General features: G+C 33.5%; 2 pseudogenes; one reads left to right on the top strand and one right to left on the bottom strand.

Moving 5' to 3' along the window:
* Positions 1-2056: 2056 nt before the first annotated feature.
* On the bottom strand, positions 2057-2804 carry LOC119406090 (cytochrome c oxidase subunit 1-like; annotated as a pseudogene).
* Positions 2805-3546: 742 nt separating this feature from the next.
* Positions 3547-6390, top strand: LOC125759979 (NADH-ubiquinone oxidoreductase chain 4-like; annotated as a pseudogene).
* Positions 6391-8327: the final 1937 nt, after the last annotated feature.

The raw sequence follows: 8327 nt of genomic DNA, 5'->3' as shown, positions 1-8327 counted from the left end.
ATTAGGCGTTTCTATAATTAAAAAATAAATGTTAATAGTGTAAAAGTGAAAATAATGAAAATTAATAAATATATTAGGAATCTATTTATCGGAAAGTTTTGAGAAATAAAAACACCTTTTTAGGTTATAAAATAATGAGATTCTTTGTGACAAATTAACTAGTTTTTTCTTTGAAAGTTATATTTCACTATAAATTGATTTAAGAGACCATCACATTATCCGCAATTCATTGATGAATTATTGAAATTGATAAAAAATTTATTGAAGTAATTTCTAAAGAAATCGGTATAAATCTATGATTTACTGCACAAATATCTGAACATTGTCCGTTTTAAAGACCGGGGCGTCTTGAGATTGAAAATGATTGATTTAAACGTCCAGGGACTGCATTTCTTTTAATTCCTAGTGATGGGACTGTCCATGAATATAATATGTACAGAAGGAATGGCAATGAAAATTAATATATTTGCTAGGATAATTGTCCAAATATTTCCACTTTCATTGCCTTCTATTATTGATCGTGATAGTAAGTTGTTAATTATAATATTAGTAATTATGTAAGTTGTAAGAATATCTATTATTAAAATAGTTATTATCGAATGATCATGAAAAAGTACTATTTGTTCTATAATAGGAGAATTTATATCCTTAAAAGATAGATGAGATCAAGTTATCATTAGTTTATTTTAGGATAATGTTATTTTGGTTGAAAGAGTGCTCTGTTGGAGGAAAGTTTATTACTCATTCGATAGAAGACAAAGGGAAATTGATTATTTTTTTTTCAATAATTCTAATTCAGATAATAATAAATATATGAGTACTCCAATGAGAGAAATTAAAGATCCTAAAGACGAAACAAAGTTTCATTAGGAAAAAAATCAGGATAGTCCGAGTAACGACGAGGTATACCAGCTAAACGTAAAAAATGTTCAGGAAAAGACGTTAGATTTAACCCAATAAATGTTACACTAAATTGAAGCTTTGTTAATCTTGAATTTAAATTTAAGGCAAAAAATATTGGAAATCAATGAATGATGGCTCCTATGTTAGCAAATACTGCTCCTTCTGATAATACATAAGTGAAGTGTGCTACTACGTAATATGTATCATGAAGAATGATATAAATGGAGGAGCTAGCTAATACAATTCCTGTTAATCCCCCTACTGTGAATTGAAAAAAAATTACCCTACTTCCGCGCTCACTATGTCATGCACAAATATCTTTTTTTCTTCTTCCTCATTTGCACGTGTAGTTATCTGTTAATCTCTTTTCTACATGTGATTTTATTCTACTGCCCTGTAATTTGTACTCTGTGGGAATCTTCATATACAATGTATTGAATTGTACTGTATGCCCCCTCACCATATGCCTCTTAGGGGGCCTGTGAGGTATTGTCCAAAAAATAAACAAATAAATAAATAAATAAATAAATAAATAAATAAATAAATAAATGGGACCAGGAGGCGATGCGAAGCCAGAGCACCTGCACGATCGCGTTCCGTTGGCGTTCGTTGGGCTTGCTACCAACCTCGCGTCGTGGAACGCGAAGAGGAACGCTACGCGCGTCGTGTCTTCCTTCTAGCGTCGCGTTAATTCTCACAAGGCGAGCGGGGAACGCGGTCAACAGGCGGGCGAGAAGGGGGCAGCGTAGGAGAGGAAAGAGAGTGGGAGGGGACGCGCATGCACTGGCGCTCAACGAGGCGTTGCGCCGGCGAGCATGTCGGCATGTCGAGCCTGCGTTTCAGAGGAGGAGTGGAGAGGGGAAGGGAAGAGGAGAAGTGGAAAGGGAATGGGAGAGGGGGAGCGTATAGGGGGAGGAAAGTGGAGGGGAGGTGTGCGCATGTGCATTTAGGGTGGTGGCACCGCACACCACCACCATCACCACCAGTTTGAAATCCGCTATCAGATGCTTCGCATCTAATACAAATCCTAAACCTCACAAATTGAAGTATTCAATTTATTATTAGAACCATGTCATGTAGCTAATCAGCTAAAATTTTTAATCCAATGAGAACTGCAATACTTATTGTTGCCGATGTGATCTAGGCTCGAGTATCTACATCTATACAAACCGTAAAGATATGATGAGCTCATACAATAAATCGTTATTACCCAATCGCTGCTATAGCATAAATTATACCTGAATTTCCAAAAGGTTCCTTTTTACCTTTGTTATAACAAATAATTTGAGAAATTATGCCAAATCCTGGTAGAATCAAAATGTCTACTTCAGCTTGGCAACAAATCAAAATAAATGTTCGTATAAAATTGGATCTCCCCCTGCTGATGGATAAAAAAACGAAGTGTTATATTTCGATCTGTTAATAATATTGTAATGGCTCCTGCTAAAACAGGTAATGACAAAAAATAGCAGTAATTAAAACTGATCACACGAATAACGGTATTCGCTCTTTTGTTATTCCTATAGATCGTATATTTACTATAGTAGTGATAAGTTAATTGCTCCTAAAATTGAAGTTGCTCCGGCAAGATGAAGAGAAAAGTAGCTAAGATGGCCCATAATGCGACAAATTTGAAGATAAAGGAGGATAAAATGTTCATCCTGTACCAGCTCCTAATTGAACCAATGATGAAATAATTATTAAAAATAGTGAAGGGCGAAGTAATCAATATCTTACGTTATTTATCCATAGCAATGCTATGTCTGGAGCACCTACAATAATAGGGAATAATCAATTGCCAAATCCTCCAATCATAATAGGTATAACCATAAAGAAATCATAATAAATGCATGAGCTGTTACAATTACACTGTAAATTGGATCATTTTCAATTAAGGTTCCAGGTTGTCCCAATTCTATACGAAGTAATAATCTTATTCTTAAGCCTAATATTCCAGCTCATGCCCCCAAAATAATTATATTGTCCCAACGTCTTTGAGATTGGTAGAGTATATTCATTTTGGTGTGGCTAAATTTTAGGCGATAAATTGTAAATTTATTGATGAATTGTTTCCTTTACTATTAAGATTTAATTATTTTTTACTTTTAAGGTACATAGTTATCTTAACTTAAAATCATATAAGAAAATATAAATCATAATAATAACAAAACCTATGTTAATTTTTAATTAAAATAGTTTTTTATATTGTAAGTGTTTCATAATAAGAATTTTAAGTTAGGTGATAAAAGAGGTTAAAATGCGTAGATAAAAACTGATTTAAATAATGAAGATAGAATTACGATAATCATAAAAATTACATCTATTTTTATTAAAAAGTAAACTGCTTTAATTTTTATGAAAAGAAAAGAAAAGGAGGCATCCCAGCTAGTGATATTGTTGATATAATTATTCTAATTTTTATTCATAATCTAGTTTTCCTTCTTGTAAAACTGCATAAACAGGTAAAATCAGTCTTATTACAATTTCTATTAATAGTGTAAATTATAATTGAATATAATAATAAATATGAGGTTCAAAAATTTATTTTTTTAGAAAATAAACATAACATTCATCCTTAGTGAGATATAGAAGAGCAAATATTTTTTGAAAATTATTTTATACTTTATCGCTATAATAGAGGCTATGATTGGAGACAAAACAAACAGACGTATTATTAGTATATTGATAAATTTTTCGATAAATAATGCGGAAATGATTTTTTTCATAGTTATTAAAAATCAATAGCTCACTGATATTCCAATATAAGGAATTGCTGAAATTACATCTGTAATTACAGTTGCTTTTTAAAAAGATATTTGTCCTCAAGGTAAAAAAAATACCCTAAGAAAGCAGTGACCATTATTGCGACAATAATTAGAATTCCAGACATTCATACGTATTTGAAAAAAAGGGGAATAGTAAATTCTTCGTGCTACATGAATATATAGAAAAGTAAAAGAATTTATGCCCCATTTGCGTTAATTGAGCGAATTATTCATCCATTATTAGCGACTTGAAACAGCATTACTGCATTATGAACAGCATTATTGAAAATGATGTAGAAATATCTCTTGAAATATGTATTGCTAAAATAATTCAGTGATAATCTGAGTTAGTAAACAAATACCAAATAACGAACCAAATTCTCATATATAAGAAATATTAGGATGGGATGGTAAGTTTTTTAAAGGATTAACTGATTTTAGCATAAGTTTATTCAAATTCTATTTGGTGCAATAATTCATGTTAGCTTTTTTTGAAATATTTATTGGGATTACAGTCGAGAAAGGTAATAATAAAACAACTAATTTAACAAAATTTACTCAGTAAATTTATTATTATTTTTCAATTCCAAATGTGTTTATATATCTCACAAGGAATCAAGATTAATATATTGTAAAGATGACTCTCAATTTCTTATGAAATCTTATTTTTTGTTAGGACATAATATAATTATGTATATAAAAACATTTTTTATTCCCCATTAAATATTTAATATGATTACTTTTGAAGTAATACAAAATTGATAAATAAAATGAAATACCAATGATAAAAATAATGTTAATAGAATTAGTGCTAACAACATTAGAAGTGGATGAAAAGAAGTTAAGCAAATGGCAGATATAAAAATAAATATTTTAATGTCAGAAAATAATAAAGAAATAGTATGAAATTTTGGTGGTTTGTGGGAATAAAATCATTTCTGAAATTCAGTCAGTCAAATTTGATTTGCAAAGCCAACGTTTGAAATAACTTATTTCAACTTATGGCAACTTTAATTATCATATTATATTTGATTGGCATAACAGCATTACATATGCCATTTTTAAAGAAAATAATTTTATTAGGAATTGAATTTATTTTTATAAGAATATTATTGATACTATGCATATACAATTCAATTATTTGCATATTCAATTTATTAGGAATTTTCATTTTTTATTAGAATTTTTTGTGAAGGTGGCTTGGGATTGAGATTGTTATTAATCATATATTTTTATGGGAAGGAAGAAATGAAAGTCATGAATTTGATTAGCTGTTAATAATCTTAGTGATAATTATTTTAATTTTATGTTTTTTATATATTAATCTTTATCAGATTATAATTCATCTTATGGCCATAAATATATTTTTATTATTAAAGGGACTAATCAATAATGCCGAATTATTTAATAATTTCTTCTTTTTTGACTTGATAAGATTAGGAATATTTATTTTGAAAACTTGAATTTTGTTGCTAAAATATAGATACAAAATTCAATAATAACTATAAAAATAAAGACTTAACCCTTTACTTATTGTTAATAATAAATTTATTGGTTTTCTGCTTTTTAGCGGAAAATTTAACAACATTGTATTTATTCTTTGAGGCGGTGCAATTTCCTATTATTTTATTAATAAGAGGATGAGGATCTCAACAAGAGCGAATCCAAGCTGGATTTTACATATTATTGTACATATTTGGTTCTCTCCCCTTAATAATTTTAATGCTCTTAAAAAGCAATCTTTAGGAATTATTTTCAATGAATATTTTTTTTAATAAAAGAGGGTTTATTTTCTTGCTTATAATTTTGGGTTGTCAAGTAAAAATTACTATATTTTTATTCCATCTTTGGCTCCCGAAAGCTCATGTTGATGCTCCAACTGCTGGATCTATAATTTTTGCCGGAATTTTATTACAATTAGGGTTTTATGGGTTATAACGATTTAAAGGTTTTTTCTTCATGCATTTATTAGAATTTTCCTTCGTATTATTATTATTTCTATATGAGGAGCAGTTATACTTAGTATTTTTTGTTTATATCAAAATGATATGAAATCTTCATTTCCATATTCTTGGGTATCTCAATAGGAATCACATTAGCCGGATGCGTCACATTCCAAGAGGACACACTTTTGGGCTACTTGGTTTGTCACGTTCATGGAAGCCATAGCGATGTATTTTGTGGTGATGATTGCTGTCTTTTCATTGCTGTATACGTACAACATGTTTCCGAAATCAAGATTCAGTTGTGAGTAGCGCACGTCCTGTCCTCTTTCTGTGGTCCCTGTCTTATCAGCGCTATGGCTTCAATGAGTGTCACATTCCAACTGCAAGGAAGATTTGAAATAGTAATAATATTATATACATATTACATATTATTGAATAAAATAATAACAAGCAACAGCACGAAGCACAGGAAAAAGTATAGATGTGGGATTAGCACTGTCATACTTGCACCGTAATGGCAGTCCGAATAGGCAATCTCTGTCCTGTCATCCCGTGGTTTGTGCTGCTTCTCGTTTATTATAGACATGTACAGACTGGCCCAAATAAGCACTCTTGTTACTGGTTATTGTCATGATAGGCTACGCACCTATAATACACCTTGCGGTTCCGCAGTTATCTTACATGTTCATCCTTGCTGAATGAACACTGCGACATGTCAGATGCAGAAGGCAGTGTGCCTGCTAAGGCTGCAGAACCAGAAGAGGCAGCACATTTAGTTGGTGTGGCTGCAGTATATGAGGTGGCAGCAGACTCAGTAACAGGCACAGTTGTTGCTGCTGTTGCAACACTCTGCGCTGAACCTGTTCATGGGGCAAAATCAACCAATGCTAAACCGCTAGATTTCAGGCTGCACTGCTTTAGTATGCTAGAGAAGTTATTATTATACCTGTAAATGTAAGAGCGCGAAGAAAATATTTTGCAACGTCAGCAACTGTTCAGAAAATAATGATGCCAATGTTTGCTCAGTGTTGCACCTATGTTCCAAATATTTGTTAAGACTCTTTAGGTACCGTGGATACACGTGCTTTTGCCAGAATGAGGCAAGTGTGATAACAAAAAAGCATGACAGTGAGCTTTGATTGAATTCAACCACTTCTACATGAAATTTATATTCAATAATATTGCGCTGTGCCGCATAATGTTAAAGATGACCACTTTGGCAGAGACACTACCGCATAAACCGCTTGTGACATAAGTGGTCGGAGCAGCGAATATGTACACCATTAGTGGTACTTAACTGTAACCAAAACAAGATTTGCCACAGCTGCACACACGCACTACTTCTAGACCAACTGCTGCATTACTGTGAAAGCACCCATTTATATGTCACTGTTCGAGGACCCGTGGTACCTAGAAATGCACAAAGAAAAAAAAGTTGTTATGATACACGAAGCCGACGGAAATAATTTTTCACAGCTAATCAATAGACCTTTTCAAGCAATCTCTGAATGCCTCGCAGGCACTATTGGAAAAGTGTGTAAGCGTCGAGGAAGTCGGCTGTTTGGTCACCCACTGCTCATTGGCGCCGTGAGAGCATGACTCGAAAAGAACACACAACCGCTTGTTCACCATTCTTAAATCACAAATACCACATATATCCAAACACCGCCGCATGTATCTCTACGCATGAAATGTGAAAGGAATAACGCAGTCAGCGTAGGTATTACCATGTGGATCCATGCGAGATGTAGCAGTTTAGGGGCATAGTACGAGAGTACGGCACGACGCTATCGGCATGCAATACATTTGGGACTACCAGGCATGTGCCAAAGTGCATTCTGGAGCCCTCTGAACAAGAGGGCGCCTGGTGTAATGACATGTAATTACGCTGGTACGTACCATTATGCTCATGTGTTTCCATGTATTTTTAAGCTTGTGTGCAAAGTGTTTGTCCTTACTTCAAAGCTAATAAGGCTGCAGGAAACTGCTGAGTAAATGTATATGTGAAGTAAGGCCCTACTCTCACATTCATGTAAACACAGCTTATGGTTCAAATGCCAAGTATTTGCTTTGTCAATTCACTAAACACAGAGCTGGGACACACAAGATAGCAAGCAGACGTTGAGCTGACGACATGGCATAAATAATTGCATATTTACGAGCACTTCACAGCGTGTTTACAGGAGGTTTTCAGGGCAATAGATTGGGAAGAGTTAGGAATAAGAGTTAATGGAGAGTATCTCAGTAACCTACGATTCGCTGACGACATTGCATTGATGAGTAACGCGGGAGACGAATTGCAGCTCATGATTACTGAACTGGACATGGAAAGTAGAAGAGTAGGTCTGAAAATTAATATGCATAAAACTAAAGTAATGGGGAACAATCTTGGCAGAGAACATCGCTTTGCGATAGGTGGCGAGACACTGGAAGTTGTAAAGGAGTACGTCTACTTAGGACAGGTAGTAACCGCGGAGCCGAACCATGAGAGTGAAATAACTAGAAGAATAAGGATGGGTTGGGGCTCATTCGGCAAGCATTATCAAATCATGAATGGTAATCTACCACTATCCCTCAAGAGGAAGGTATATAACAGCTGCATCTTACCGGTACTTACCTACGGAGCAGAAACCTGGAGACTTACAAAGAGGGTTCAACTTAAATTGAGGACGACGCAGCGAGCGATGGAAAGGAAAATGATAGGTGTAACCTT

The sequence above is a fragment of the Rhipicephalus sanguineus genome, chromosome 9 (genome assembly GCF_013339695.2).
Source record: "Rhipicephalus sanguineus isolate Rsan-2018 chromosome 9, BIME_Rsan_1.4, whole genome shotgun sequence".
NCBI classification, from domain to species: domain Eukaryota; kingdom Metazoa; phylum Arthropoda; class Arachnida; order Ixodida; family Ixodidae; genus Rhipicephalus; species Rhipicephalus sanguineus.
Note: the sequence above shows the minus strand (reverse complement) of the source record. Positions and strands in the feature narration are given on the sequence as shown.